Here is a 15729-nt window from a genome sequence, read left to right as displayed (position 1 = left end):
TATCGAATTTGACAGTAAACCCTACTATGCCAATATGGGCTCACTTTGATACTCATATTACTTATAGCATTGGAATTATTTTTATACTAGTAGGATTTCTATTACTAATTCTTATTGTAGCTCTAGTTATTAAAATGTACAAGCTGAATAAGATAGTAACTGAACTAAGTAATCATATTCACAGGCCTGAAAATGATTAAAGAAATAAACAATGAAATACAATATTGTTATTGAAACGTGATTAGGCTATGAATATAAATTTTGCGAAGCAAATTTTCAAGTAGAGTCTATTTCACAGCAGATTAACTAGGCAACAGGTATGCAAAGCATCCTTCAAAGAAACTAGTTAATTAAGAAAAAAAGAAGAAAGAAAGAAATATTTGGTTATTATTAAAATTATGCTAAGCATATTTCAAAGAAAAATAACCAAGTAACAACTTCATTTTCTGAATCTTTTTTTTTTTTTCCTTTTGCCTTTCTAGGTACGCTCCACAATGCAATCATATACTTTCGTCATCCCTATAATTACTATTTTAATAATCATTTTAATAATTTTGTCATTTATAATATACAAATTATTCAAAATTAAATTAACCCCAAATAACGTTTCAAATTCACATATTCGATCTGTCAAATATGTTTCTTCAAAAACAGATTCACACGTAACCCCAGATTGTTCTTCGATACACCCCTATGATGATACATTAAATGTATATCCAACAATTAAGCCTTCTACGCCTACTATAATTCTTAATGTTAATGGTATGTCAATGATTTCTTCTAACTTCGTGTTATTCAAACATTAAAAAAAAGGGACTCATTTCACTACTTCTAAGTAATGGTGCAGACTTAACAGTTGTGCTTGTCTTAATATCTGTAAATAAATGTATTTACTACACGCATAAACAAAAACACTCAATAATCACTCCTACACAACAACATATCAACATCATCAACAAAAGAACAGCAACAGTAGCAGTTTCCCATAGATGCCTTATCTTCAATGTCAGATATCAACAATGGACCATGTGGACTGAGCCGAACAACAGGATCCTGAGGAATCTATGCTTTCAAAGGATTAAATACTACTACCAGTTATCGAAGTGAGGACTTCAGTGATAATGACAATTAAATACATATGACAGAATACATACCTCCAAGTAACATGTATTCCAGTATAGGAAGGAACAGATGACGAAAAACACAAACTCACACATAACTAGTGAAATAAACTGAGTGTTTTGTTTCATTCAGAGTGCGAAGTGTTTTGTGACAATGTGTTTTTTTTTCTTTCTTACAGACAGGATGCAGTGACATTAACCTACATTTATTGTAATATTAACTTGTCAGCAGAATACTCATGTGATACAAACAACATATATTCATATTATTGGTGACGGACAATGCTGGTGGTGGAATATATATACATACATACGAGTAAAAAGAAAACTTTATATATATACAGAGTGTTCGAAGATAATGGACGAACTTAATTATTATTTACTTTTTATGTTTATACAGGTGGACAGTAATCTTTTTTTTTCCTTTTTGGCACATAGAATCGTGCTCAAAATTTCGAGACAGGGGTAATGTAAAGTACCCAAAATCCTTACATGTGTTTGTCTAATTTATGTTGTTTATTATAAAACAAGGAAGTTATAGTCATACTGCTTAGAAAAAAAAAATAAAAACAGATAACGTCGGCATCACACCACAATTATAGGAAGTTTTCCTATACGGAAATAAGGAAGTAAGAGATTGCAGAAAGAGACCTGAGCTAAGCTCTTCGCGACAACCAGGAAGCACCTGAATCCCGGAAAGGGGTTGTGCTGGTTGAGGACGAAGACTAGAATCGGGAGTTGTAATTAAGATTGGAGAGTGGAAGGACATCGTTTGGAGTTGAACTGAGCTGAACAACCTGTGAGTACTACATCTATTTGCGATGTTAGATAACCATAATGGTTAAGTTTCTGTGCCATTACGATGTAGTAGATTTCTATAATTAAGACCATTTCGAATCCTAATAGCTTGTGGTGTGATGTCGAAAATATCCAAAAGTAATTGAGTATTTCATTTCTTATCCTAAGACGATTTGTTAAATTCATCCTCGAGTTGTCTAAATACACGGTGTTACAAATTTCAGATGAGCTACGCTCTGCCCCCAAGTATAAAAAGTTTCTAAGATACTAAATCATTCCGGTTAGAAATTTGTAGCACACGTTACTATCTTACTAGTTTTGTTTCTATTGACAATCGGACCTTACTTGAAAGATAGTGCTGGTATCTAACAAGGACATGTGCTTGATCTATTCTGGAAATAACCTCACTCGTTATGAAAGTTATAAACGGATTATGAAGGACCAGATAGCTTAATATGTGTTCTGTACTATTGGAAACTTCACTTACTCGTATAAACCAGCGACGACACCAAAGGGGCATGAGAGATGAGTGCTCCTGAATGAGTATGGCCTCCCCCTAGACATGTTATATTGTAATGTAGGTTGAGTAATGCAAAACTATCCTTTTCGGTATACAAAAAAAAAAAAAAAAAAAAAAAAAGACATCTCAAAGAATTAAAAGATGTTGTAAACCCAGGAAGAATATGCAGCATTCAGGGCAAAGTCTGTACTATGCACTTAAGTACATGACAAAGATAACCTTGATTTTTTTCTTGTCTTTTTTACATCATCTGGACACGACCTTTTAAGCTATGAAGCGTTCTTATGGTAGAGATCTTAAAAATGGAATAGTCCAAAATGACCTAAACTGGACTTGATTCTATTGAGAAGTTAGTACACCATACAAATATCAAAGCTTCTTGTAAACCTTTAACAATTGAAGGACAGATGGATATGTGTCAGTACCGATCCAGTCATAACCAAATGTATTAACCATTTGACCCCAATGTTGAATATACAGGGTGCTTCAAAACAACACCGACAAGGTTTGGGATATGGGTTCCTGACACCAAAATAAGACAAAAAGTGTAGACCAACCTGGGTGCACAAATGCTCCCTTTCGGAGTTATAGGCTGTCGAAAACATAAAAAAAAAAACTTTAAAGATACATAACTCCAAAACTATGGGACCTACCATAGTCGGGTCAAGACTTCACTTAGAAACTAGTGTGTACTCTATCCAAATATTCATGTTTCAGAATTCTGCGGTACTTTCGCAACAATTTTTATGGAGGTAGTTGGTGAGTACTTCAAATTAGGGAAGGGTGGGGCAGAACGGGGTAGCGCGGTGGAATGGGGTACCTACCTTATTTCCCCACTATGGTGCTGCAGCCTTGCGGAAGCAGCAACAAACTGAATGTCGACTCCTTAGAGCTTGTTCATCAGAGAACGATACATGCCTTTATTGTGCTGGGTAGTATTCCCAATCTAATGAGAGATGGATTGCCTGTATGCTGTGCAAACTTTGCTCACATTATTCTTGTGCAGGTGTAGATAGTGACGACGACCGAGAAGTTTACGTTTGTAAGTTCTGCCAGCTGTAATTCAGTGTACCCCATTGTGCCCCGTGTGTTCACATCCATGTGAAATAAAAAAAAATACTTTCGATAAACACGTGTGTGTCCTTGAGTTTGGACTCATATCAATTAACTACTGGTGCTTTTTGTACCTTAAAATTCAAGTAATATGTTAACTTCATTTTCAGTATTCTCTTGTCATTTTTATTACCTTTATATAGCCATTTATGTTAAGTACCCCATTTTGCCCCGCCTTCCCCTATATCCCAGTAACCAAACTCCCTGTACAATAATTGTTGATTGAGTACCTTACAAATTTGAACATGTATTTATGGATAGCGTACATATTACTTCCTAAGTGAAGTCTTGACCCGACTATGGTAGATCCCATAGTTTTGGAGCTATGGACCTTTAAAGTTCATTTTTTTTTATCTTTTTGGCAGCCTATAACTCTAAAAGGAAGCATTTGTGCACCCAGATTTGTCTATACTTTTTGAATTAACTTGGTGTCAGAAATAACCTCCCAAACTTTGTCGGTGTTGTTTTGAAACACCCTGTATATCGAAAGGCCATGAATGCTTGAATGCATTGTTATATCTTGTCAAACGTTTTCAGTGTACTAATCCTTGATTTTATTAAAGTAACCTGTCACTGAAGTCAAAAATGTAATTTAGATTGGTTTCATATCTGTTAACGACAATGATCTGGACATTAATTTCCTTCAAGTGACAATGTAACTGTAGAACCTACTGTACAATTATGAATCATGTATTTAAACTATACTGTGAGGGGACCACGATGACTCAGTGGTAGAGCGTTCAGCTCTGGTGCATGGGGTACTTTGTTCGATTCCAGCTCGTGCCAAGTGAGCTTTGTGGTGGACAAACACCGTGCACTTGGCTTTTCTCGGAGTTCTCCCGTTTCGTCCCACTTTCTTCATTCCACCATTTCATTCATTTCTCATCATCACCACCTCCTTTATCATAGCAGGCATAAGCGTGGGACGTAAAACTCAAAGATTTAAACTACATGTATAAAGAAATAATTCTAAACAGTGATGATTTCAGGGGGTGGTTCTGGAGGGAAATGTTGTCCCCGGCTCAAAGAAATCCCCAGGGTATTTCTCAGTTCAAGCTCAACCAGGGTCACTAGTAGGCCTATCTTTCCCCACTGTATTTTATCTAGAAAGTGGGGGACGCCACAGATATTTTCTGAAATTGGGGTACGCCGTCCGCCCGCATTCTCCCTCACTTTTACCCCTGCCCCTAATCAATCAAACTGCACGGAGAAAAATGCTATTTTTACCAGGTTACGCGCGTCACAACATTAAGTAATGTTGTTTCATCAATAGTACGATCTACACCACAGTTCAGCGAAAGTTTTGTATTGTGGGACCACCATGTCAAATCTAGAATTAACGCCATACCCATTCCAATGGTGGTAACTTAGGTATATAATGTTGTTACTACCTTCCTACGAGTGTCCCCTCTTGGTTCTTTCTAAATCTGTGACTCCCTACCTTACGAGAGTAATAGTTTTTAACACGAAATCAATCATGTGAATAAAATTATCTAATCACAGCTAGTCTAGTTCAACGCCGAACTCCATACTTGGCATGGTGTTCCCACTGCTGTACTTTTATACATGAAATTACATTACTTAAGGAGCGCACCCGCGTAAATACGATGTATCCACACGCAAATCCTAGTCCTTTTTTTCTCAGTGTGGAAGAGTCTGTCCTTCATTAACTCCCGTCCCAACTTTATTTTCTGACGACATCCTAGGTACAAAAATACTGATTTGTTTTGGTATGCGTTGTACTTGCTCTTATTTCAACGACGTAATTAATTCTCTAAGCAAAATATATTTATTATTTAGGAGCGGAAGCATTTTTAATTTGTTGATCTCTTTTGGGAATGTACAACAGAAATCATTATTTTTATTAATTACAAAGGAAGTTACCCCTCATACTTCAGATCATGTCCACATTAAGCTTACAATATTCCTGACAGTGAAAACATACATTAAATAACGCTATTTTAATTCATATTTCTTTTACTTACAAGGGAAGGGTGTGATGTCACTCAGAGATAATTGCGCCAAATTTGGTGTAGGAGTAGGGAATGAGAATAGAAAAGAACGCCAGGAAGGCGTTCGTTTCGGAGGCGTTCGGAATCAGAAATAATGGGCCCTACAATTCTGGAGAAGTATGGCCTGATAATCACATATTAATTTTATATTAAACTAGCAGCGTTCACCCCGCTTCGCTGCGGTCACCCCGGAACGCAATAAATTTTGTTACTTAGATAATTTTTACTTTTTCGCTTTCAAGTGATATGATAAAAACCATAGAAGATTGCAGTAAATGTTAACATTATATCGCCTGTCATTTATGTTAACCCGCCCCGCTTCGCTGCGGTCACCCCGGAACGCAATAAACTTTGTTACTTAGATAATTTTTACTTTTTCGCTTTCAAGTGATATGATAAAAACCATAGTAGATTGCAGTAAATGTTAACATTATATCGCCTGTCATTTATGTTAACCCGCCGAGTGACACGGTCATGCGGGTTGCATATAAATACGTTTATTTTTTACCTATGATGAACTAACAAAGGATTTGTACGTTATGGACACTTGAATGGTCAATTATCTCAAGACACTGGTAATTGAAAATTAAAGTGATATGATAAAAACCATCTAGGGTCCAAATCCTAATAACCCCCCAAAAATGAAAGAAATTGGTTCAGCCGTATTAGCGTGATGAGGGAACAAAGGATTTGTGCGTTCTCTTTTATATATATAGATTACTAGAGGCACGAGATTTTCGCAATGCGCAATAAAACAAATGCGTCAGAATTAAGTAATTTCCAGTTTCTTGACGTTTTGTGATATTCTGTGTATATTTTCATTGGTTTCCGCTACGCGATAAAACGCGAAATTGGCAGTTTTGCGCGAAATTTTTAATAATACGCGAAATAACGCGAAATTTTAAAAATGCGTTTTCATTAGTTTAAAAATGCCAGTCTTGCGCTAACTGAACGGTAAAACGTGTCATGAACGGTGTACTTTGGGTGATTGGGACACGGCTATAGAGAACATTGATTGATTTATTTTGAGTTTAATGTCCCTTTCAGCAGCGAGGCTATGTGAGACGTGGACCTAGTGATTAATATGGAATCCGAACCACATAAACTCCCGCTGGGAATCGATCCCGGGTCTCCAATGCTAAAGGCGCGTACGTTAACCGCTTAGCCACGAGGGAGCTCATATAGAGAACATGTTGCGTGTTAGCTATCACCATCGCAGCTGGATGGGGAGGAGCCGTTTTAATTAGCTAGCCAATGGCATGAAGTGGAGATAGGTGACAAACGTACAACGATGGAGGAGGAAGATGTGGAAGCATGTAACCAGGCCCATATCCACGGGGGGCTAGGTTGGTCCACCCCCCTAAATTTTTCACTGGCTCCCAAAAATTTTCACTGTAGGTTTGCAAATGAAATATAATATGGTTGGGTCGGGCCCCCCTAAATTTTTCGGCTGCCTACGGGCCTGCATGTAACGTGCTTATGTTTAATGCTTAAACGTAATTTGTGCTTAAGTTTTTTCAGAGGATGGTAAAACTTTCCTAATTATAGTACGTTTGGTTACTGATTTTCCTTCAGTTTGATTTAAAAAAAAAAAAAAATTCTATAAGTGAAATTTACAATATCAAGTGAAATATTCATTGTATTTTGTTTCTTAGATAATTAGTGGTCTATTGCCGTAGTGATCTTTGAACAAAGGGAACAATTTTAAAAATGTCAGATAATATTTTTTCCCGAAGAGCTACAAAATGCGAAACTTTACTTGGAAAATGCGACAAAATGCGAAATGTGAAAAACAAAACGCGAAATTTTCAAATTCTTAGTGCGAAAAACTCGTGCCCCTGTAAATTACTTTATTGAAAACTAGAAAGGCAAGTGAAATACGCCTGTGTATATATGGTCCATAATGTCCCAAGTCTGTTTTTGATTTGTCAGCTATAGTGTATGAGATACGCAAGGACTAATTGCGGTATAAAGTTTGAGAAACACTGCTCTGCAACTTGAGTCCATTGCAGTTAGTTGGTATACCAGCGATTATTCAAGATCCATTCATTAAATATCTGGTAAAGTTATATAAAAATTACAAAACTTCGACAAAGTTTGTGCTTCTTTGTTCTTTTTTTTGGTAGTGCCCTAGAACTATTATCAGATGGGCCTGTCACGCCTGCCTCGCGAACGGAATGCTGGGAATCAGTAAAACGTGATTTCGGCACGGTTGCAGGTTTGCACCAACGTGAAGCAGCGGAGTTTTATTAAATTTCTGGAGTTGTGACAGTTGATGAGTTGATACGGGAAAACAGGTGTATTACGGTGAGTGAAGATTAACAGCAGCGAAGATTAACATTAGTGTCGGATCAGCCCACCATATTGTTCATGACATACTGATGTTCAAGAAAGTGTGTGCGAGTCATCAACTCTTGCAATGTTGTTCTCCGTAACTGCACAGACATAGCGTCCTGGGCGTGGCGAATCTTCGATACTTGTTACACTCCAATAATTGAACTTACCTGCCCATTCGTATAATCAGGGGCGGCGATTTGTGGGGGGGGCAAGAGGGGGCAGTTGCTCCCCACTTTTTGAAATGGCCCCGTAATGTATATAGTTTCATTTGGAAATAAAAAAAAATGTATGTATTACTGGTTCATAGAAAAAATGGTGCCATATAATATTTGTCGTTGCGTGAGTACGTATTGGTTATTTGTCTTCCCGTTGAGTTAAGAAAGCTACAGGAATTGCGTTTTAATTGCAATTAAAAGCAATTAATATTGCAATTGCGTATTTCTTTAAATGTCATAGGATACAGATATGCCTGTAGTATTTACTGTCTTTCATTGTAAGGGTAATAACATACATATAATGGCATATGTGGAATTAAAAATATAGGTTGTTCATTAATCCTTAGTTTCAATATAACTTCTACAAAACAAGCTTCATTATTCATTACTATGATTGCTGTTATCCCTTCTATTTATTTGTTTTGAAAATTTGTTATTAAATAATCTGATCACACAATATTCCAGACAGAATTGTAAGCTGTCCATGAGCAAGCAATCAAATCTCTTCTTACACTTTCGTTATTTATGAGTACCTACTTGCGTTGCTCTTGTCAATTTACTTAATAAAATATGAAATAAGATATGTGGTATTTTAACTAAAAAATATTGTATCCTATTAGTTATACAACCTTTCATCAAACAAAGTGTTAAAAATAACCAGGAAAACTAACTGTGATATACAAATATTCAGATCATGTCTTGCCTCCCCTACTTTGACGTCCATTCGCCGCCACTGCGTATAATTGTATTCGACTCAAACAATTTTCACCATATTGCGCTGCCATCCGACAATGAATTACATTGGTGTCAACGTTTCAGCTAACAGAAATCTAATGACGCACCACGTTGGTGCAAATTTGCAAGGGCGCCGCCATCTTGTTTCACTGATTTCCAGCATTCCGTTCGCGAGCCAGGCATTTAAGGTCCATCTGATAATAGTTCTAGGACACCACCAAAAAATAACAAAGAAGCACAAACTTAGTCGAAATTTTGTAATTTTTGTACAACTTTTCCGGTTATGTATTGAATGAACCTTGTACAAGAAGAGAATCTCTTCCCCACCATATTTTGCTGCTTTGTCCCCAAGAGAGATGCGAGGATGACACCGTAGATCTTGACTCACGCTGAAAAATTCTCTTCATATATTGGCAACACTGACTGTAGAACTAAACAGAACAAAGTGCGAAAAAATAAAAAAAAAAAAGTAAAGCAACAAAAAACGTATTATGAGAAATAATCTTATAAAATATGACCCACATTAAAAGTGTCTCCACGTATGAAAACTCCGCAATAACACAAGAGCTATTTCAAGTACTGGACTCTCAAGACCAGACAAAGTATTTTCGTAATATTTTCTTTCTCTTTTGTTCAGGATGCTTGCTCATAAGAAAGAAAAACAGAACAGGAAAGAAAAGTTTTTGGCTTAGAATTTATAAACAGAGATGATGTTCATCTGTTTTTTGTTGTTGTCTGTGGAAAATCTCAGAGACTTGGATAAGATTCAACAACTGACAACAAATAATAAACTAAACGTGGAAAACGCCAACAAATGTTCTTTCCAACTACATAGCTACAAAGACGCACACACAAAAAAGTGTTCTTTGCAACGTATAAAGACTTCTGTCAGTTGAACGACTTCAGCAAAACTTAACTCTGTATTGTTTATTGAGGTTTTAGATTGCCAAACCCTTGTTCGAGTCGTAAAATAAATCTGTCATAGCATTTTTCATATATACGGAATTCATCAGTAGAAGATGACTGGAAGGTGCGTGTCATTGTCAGGAATATTTATCGCAGTGTTAAGACTGTGTGTCACTATTAGGAGTATCCGTGTCACTGTTAGGAGTTTATTTGCCACTCCCAGGAGTAATTGTGTCACTGTTAGAAGTATGTTTCACTCTCAGGAGCATATATGTTACTGTTAGGAGTATCCGTGTTATTGTTAGGAGTTTATTTGTCACTATTAGGAGTATTTGTGTCACTGTTAGGAGTATTTGTGTCACTGTTAGAAGTATGTGTGTCACTCTCAGGAGCATATATGTCACTGTTAGGAGTATCTGCGTCACTATTAGGAGTATTCCTGTCACTCTCAGGAGCATATGTCACTGTTAGGAGTATCCGTGTCCCTGTTAGGAGTTTATTTGTCACTCTCAGGAGTATTTGTGTCACTGTTAGGAGTATTTGTGTCACTGTTAGAAGTATGTATGTCACTCTCAGAAGGATATATGTCACTGTTAGGAGTATCTGTGTCACTGTTGGGAGTTTATTTGTCACTCTCAGGAGTATTTGTGTCACTGCTTGGAGTATTTGTGTCACTGTTAGAAGTATGTGTGTCACTCTCAGGAGCATATATGTCACTGTTAGGAGTATCCGTGTCACTGTTAGGAGTTTATTTGCCACTGTTAGGAGTATTTGTGTCACTGTTAGGAATATTTGTGTCATTGTTAGAAGTATGTGTGCCACTCTCAGGAGCATATATATCACTGTTACGAGTATCCGTGTCACTGTTAGGAGTTTATTTGTGACTCTCAGGAGTATTTGTGTCACTGCTAGGAGTATTTGTGTCACTGTTAGGAGTATTTGTGTCACTGTTAGAAGTATGTGTGTCACTCTCAGAAGCATATATATGTCACTGTTAGGAGTATCCGTGTCACTCTTAGGAGTCTATGTGTCACTGTTAGGATTATATATGTCACTGATATTATTGATTGATTGATTTTTGCGTTTAACTTCCCTTTCAGCAGTGAGGCTATATGGAACGGGACCTACTGATTAACATGGAATCCGAACCACATGAGCTCCCGCCGGGAATCGAACCGGGGTCTCCTGTCACTAATATCGGTATGTGTGTCTGTTAGGAGTATATTGTCTCGATTATGGCCATTAGGCTCAAGGAGACGGATGATTAAGGCAAGTGAATGATGAAAGAATCGGTAGAATTATCATGTGGGAGGAAACGGGAGAAACCCCGAGAAAACCCATGGACACAAAGTTACTTGGCCGGGGATCGAATCAGAAGTCCCACACACCAGAAGTAAGCTCTCTACCACTGAGCCACCGATTGGTCATCCAGTGTAGGAGGCTTAGGTGGGCAGGTCATGTAGCTAGAATGGAACAAAGTAGAAACGCTTTCAAAGTCTTGACTGGAAGACCAATCGGAAAACGACCATTAGGAAGACCTAGGCGCAGATGGGAGGACAATATTAAGATGGATCTCGCAGAGATTGGAATACAAAGTAGAAACTGGATGGAGTTAGCTAAGGATAGAAGTCAGTGGAGAGCTTTTGCGAACGCGCCATTGAACCTCCGGGTTCCATAGCCCATAGAGTTAGTTAGTTAGTTATGAACCTCCACTATGAATCTACAATTTTAAGTTTGATACCGGGTTACTGTTCTGTACATTTCTAATGTTGAAAAAAGTATTTTTTGTCATTTTTATGACCATTATTGCTTCTTTATTGTTTCAGACTATTTCGTAACTTAAAAATTTAAAATATCATTCAATCCACCTTTCGAAAAATTACCTACATTTGTGTTTTAAAAGTAAATGAGATTTGTTTGTTCGTTTGTTATTTAGTGATCTTCCTTCTTAGTAAAAGGTTGGATACAGTTTTTAAAAAGAAAGCGTATTTTTAAAAACTTGAGTCCATTATTTCATTGCAAATTGCTTTCTATTTTTGAATTAGAGTGAAAAATAAGCATAATGATATACCACGGGGAAAAACCAGTGCTCGAGCTTTCTTCTCTGTGAGAAGGAGATCAATAATCGCAGAAAAAATACCGCTGTGTTTTATATTTACAAATAATATCTATAAGTGTGCCGCGAGAATTCAAGTAACAAACCGTAGTGTGCCGCAGGTTGAAAAAGGTTGGGGAAAGCTGCTCTATGCATAACAACATTGAAACCAAAACAAGTTGTTGTGGATTTCTGTAATTTCTGGTTTTAGTATCGACTTATGAATCGAGTTGGAACGCTTAATCGATAACAGGAAACCACTTCTCGTTATCTATAACCGGTTTTTCTCTCCAGTGATCAACTTAAAAACTGGTTATTACTGGTTCTCTTGTATTAATTCCAGTTTCAATATCACTTTCACCAGCAAACTCGATTTCTAACTTCGACGCTGTACATCTTGGTCAAAATTAATGGTGATCCATCAAGTAAGTTTAGAGATCCATTGTCTCTCTCGGACAAGCGGACACACGCACACACGTACACACACACACACACACACACACACACACACACACACACACACACACCCAGAGAGAAACATGGTGGTATATAAAATTGTTTCCGTAAACCAAATTCCTTCAGAAACTAGTAAACACAAACGTCTTGATGATGCTTCACAATACACAACGTTAAATCCTTGTTTTTCTTGAGAACCACGGTGAAGTTATCAACCATGTTTAGAGATGCAAAAAAGCCGGCTTTTTTGAATCGATGGTTTTTTTCACATAAAAAGCCGGCTTTTTTGGGGAAAAAACGAGAATTTTGGAAATTTTGGCTTTTTTCATTTTCATGATTTTTCTACTTAAATAGCTTTCTTATAGTATATTCTATAGTTAGATAAAAATTCCATGACCTAAATGCCATTTTCAGCTCTGTAATTCACCATCAAGATGGACGGAGCACATGTTTTACGAATTAAAGCTAACATGAAGAATGTAGTATTTGAGGGCAATTTTACAGGCTATTTAATTTTATTTTAACTTTTAAGTTATCGACATTTTTTTTTCTCTAGATCATTTTAGTTTGTCATCCATGTTTCATTTCTAAGAGCTTAGTACTCTAGCTTCTAGCACAAAAGTTAAACTTACGTTTTTCCATATATCTGTCAAAGCGTACGTTTTTCAATATGTCCGTCTAACCGTGCTTCCACATTTCTGTTATACTGTAGTTGTGCAATGATTTAGCAATAATTTTCCGGATACAACCTTGAATTCCAATTTATGCATACAAATAATCAGTAGCGGATTTAGAAAAGTACTTTGGGAGGAGTTTCTCTAATTGTTTCGTTTTCTAAAAAGTCCTAATTTTATTTGGGAGGCGCTTGAAGTTTATGAGTACAGGCATAACTAATATTTCGTTTCGTTTATATGTTTAGCAATAATCTTGCGAATACAACCTTGAAGATCATTTTATACTGAGAATCAGTGGCGAATTTAGAAAACTATTTTGGGAGGGGTTTCTCTTACTTATGTTTAGTTTTTCTAAACATTCGTAATTTTTATTTGACGGGAGCTTAAAATTTATGAGTAAAGGCATAGCTAATAGATATTTCGTTCGTTTTAGACATTCCGCAACTCCTAGTCGGCCAGTACACGCACTATTTCTACATTCAATGATGGAATGAAGAAAAGCTTTGTCAGAATGGTCGACTGCTGGGTTGAATCTCGGACTTCCCGATAGAAGCGCAAAAGCTAACCACTCAGTCATGTTTGTTGTGCAGTTGTATTTAGTTTAAATATATTCCGTAGTCCTTTTTTTTTGTAGGGGGGGGGGGGTCCGTAATGATATGTTGAATCCCTCTTGTTAAAAATTCAGAAAACTTGAGGATTCGGTAAACCGTGATGGTGGTTATATAAAACTTAAATGCAGAATTTCAAGAATATACAGAACCAAAAGCTCTAGATGTGCAGCCTTTAAGTGTATCATATAAATCTAAGTATTTTTCTTACGTTTTATTTTAATTTTATTTTGTTTCAAAAAGAGGAAATGGAATATTTTAAAGTAAAAATACTACATACAATTTTGCTAGTTATTTGTATATTTTTTAAAAAAGAAGTTTTCATTTTTAGGGTTGGCTCGTTTACATCAGTTTTTTTTAATAACTGGTTTAAACCCCCCAAAAATAAAAAGAACAAAAATGCGACTTTATGGTGACGTTTCCACATGTCAAATCATCTGCATTATTCTTATTTCCTTTTCACCTTTTAATCAAGGTGTCCCATGTTCAATTCTCGGTCGAACTACAGCCCTTCTTTCATGTGTAAAGCAAGTAGCGGTTCGGAGGTCACTTTAAGCGAAAGTCTTCTCTTTGATAACCTCGGTATTACGTAAGGATGTTAAGCCTAAACATACGAAACGAAACCAAATTATATATTTCTGCATGCCTGAATGCCTGTTGTTTTATAAAGAAGCCAAGGTTGCTTAAATATATTGATAGAAATTGGCAAAATTTATCGATTGCCTACGTAGCTTCCAACACTAGCTTGGACTGGACTTTCAATGATATCTACATACTAAATTTGTAATTTAATACCTCAGTTTTAGCGTACTGATTATGATACGTTGACCTTTAAATTTTACATGGAAAGCAATAACAGGATTTTCCCGTTATTGTTTTACATTTAAAATAATGACGGGATTTTCCCGGTGGCTAGGGCGGGAGTTTCTCAATTTAAGAAATTTACTGACCGGACTTCTTTAAGCTTATGGGAACTCTTCCAGCATAATCCCGTTGTTGCATAATAACACCAAGGCGAAACAAACTTATTTCTGTGAATATGTAATATAAATACATAAAGCAAAATATCTAAATAAAAAAAAACTGGTTTAAACCCCCAAAAAAACCTGGTTTAAACTGCCCTCCAAAAGCGGGTTTTTGGCATTTTCAGAAACAACCATGGTTCTTGCCAACTCTGCTTACTTTTGTATATAGGAGGTTAAAATGTGTTTATTATATACATTGGTTAATCCTTTGGAATTCATAATGTAAAAATGTTGAAGTAAAATTGTTTGAAATATCTTTTCGAAATTCATGGTTTATTTTCGAGGTTTTATATTATTATCGGCATCAACCAGTAATTAAATGACTTTTTGTGTTATAGAGAAGCGAAACAAAGTCTGCTTTATCAATTTAAAGCGGAATTTTGAAAAAAGCCCAAAATTCCTCAAGCAAAAAAGCAAAGCAGAAAAAACCGAGTTTTTTTTCCAAAAAAGCCGTTTTTTTTTCGAGCCCTTGCATCTCTAACCATGATATTCCAATTTTTGTCCAGAGTGCCTATGTTAAAATTTAATTTTGATTCCTTCCTTCGCATGAGGAAATGTCTGAAGTATTTAATTTCAAGGCAGCTCAGACAATCTTCAGCAGACAAATCGTTGCTTGTTCTCGCTTTAAGTACAATTTTCTCAATTTGTCAGGTTTAAGTGGTAATTACGTGATGAATTTTATTTATCCAGATTTCTGTGTTTTACTGGTAGCCTTGTTCATCACGTTTGAGGGATGACGTTCCTCGGCGACCGCATCTGTCCGGGGAAGCGTGAAAGGAATGGGTCAGGGACTTGTACGCAAGATGGCATTTCAACGTTTGCCTGGTGTGAATTAAGAAATCTCAGAAAAAAAAACAACTTACTAAAGATGGTTGCCTTGAAAAAGTTGTGACACTTTTTTAGATCGAAAGTATATTTCTTGTGTTAAAATAACTAATGTTTGGAAACTGTTATCTGTTCACATGAAATAAGAGCACACTTTTCTTAACAAGGTAAGATATTAATTTGAGAAAGTATCAACAATGGACCTAGAACTAGAACCCTATTGATGCATCGGTTTGCGTTTACGAAACGCAAAATTTCCGTTTTAGTTCGCAACAATCACCATACCAGT

General features: G+C 36.4%; 1 protein-coding gene across 1 annotated transcript in view; it reads left to right on the top strand.

Annotated features, from left to right (window-relative positions):
- Window positions 1–15729, top strand: part of LOC145669530 (uncharacterized) — a 535876-nt gene that overhangs the window by 220941 nt on the left and 299206 nt on the right. The gene's annotated exons all lie outside the window — the stretch shown is intronic.

The sequence above is a fragment of the Thermobia domestica genome, chromosome 14, assembly GCF_964235325.1.
Source record: "Thermobia domestica chromosome 14, izTheDome1.hap1.1, whole genome shotgun sequence".
In the NCBI taxonomy this organism is placed as follows: domain Eukaryota; kingdom Metazoa; phylum Arthropoda; class Insecta; order Zygentoma; family Lepismatidae; genus Thermobia; species Thermobia domestica.
The sequence above is the reverse complement of the archived record's forward strand: the minus strand, read 5'-3'. Positions and strand labels throughout refer to the sequence as shown.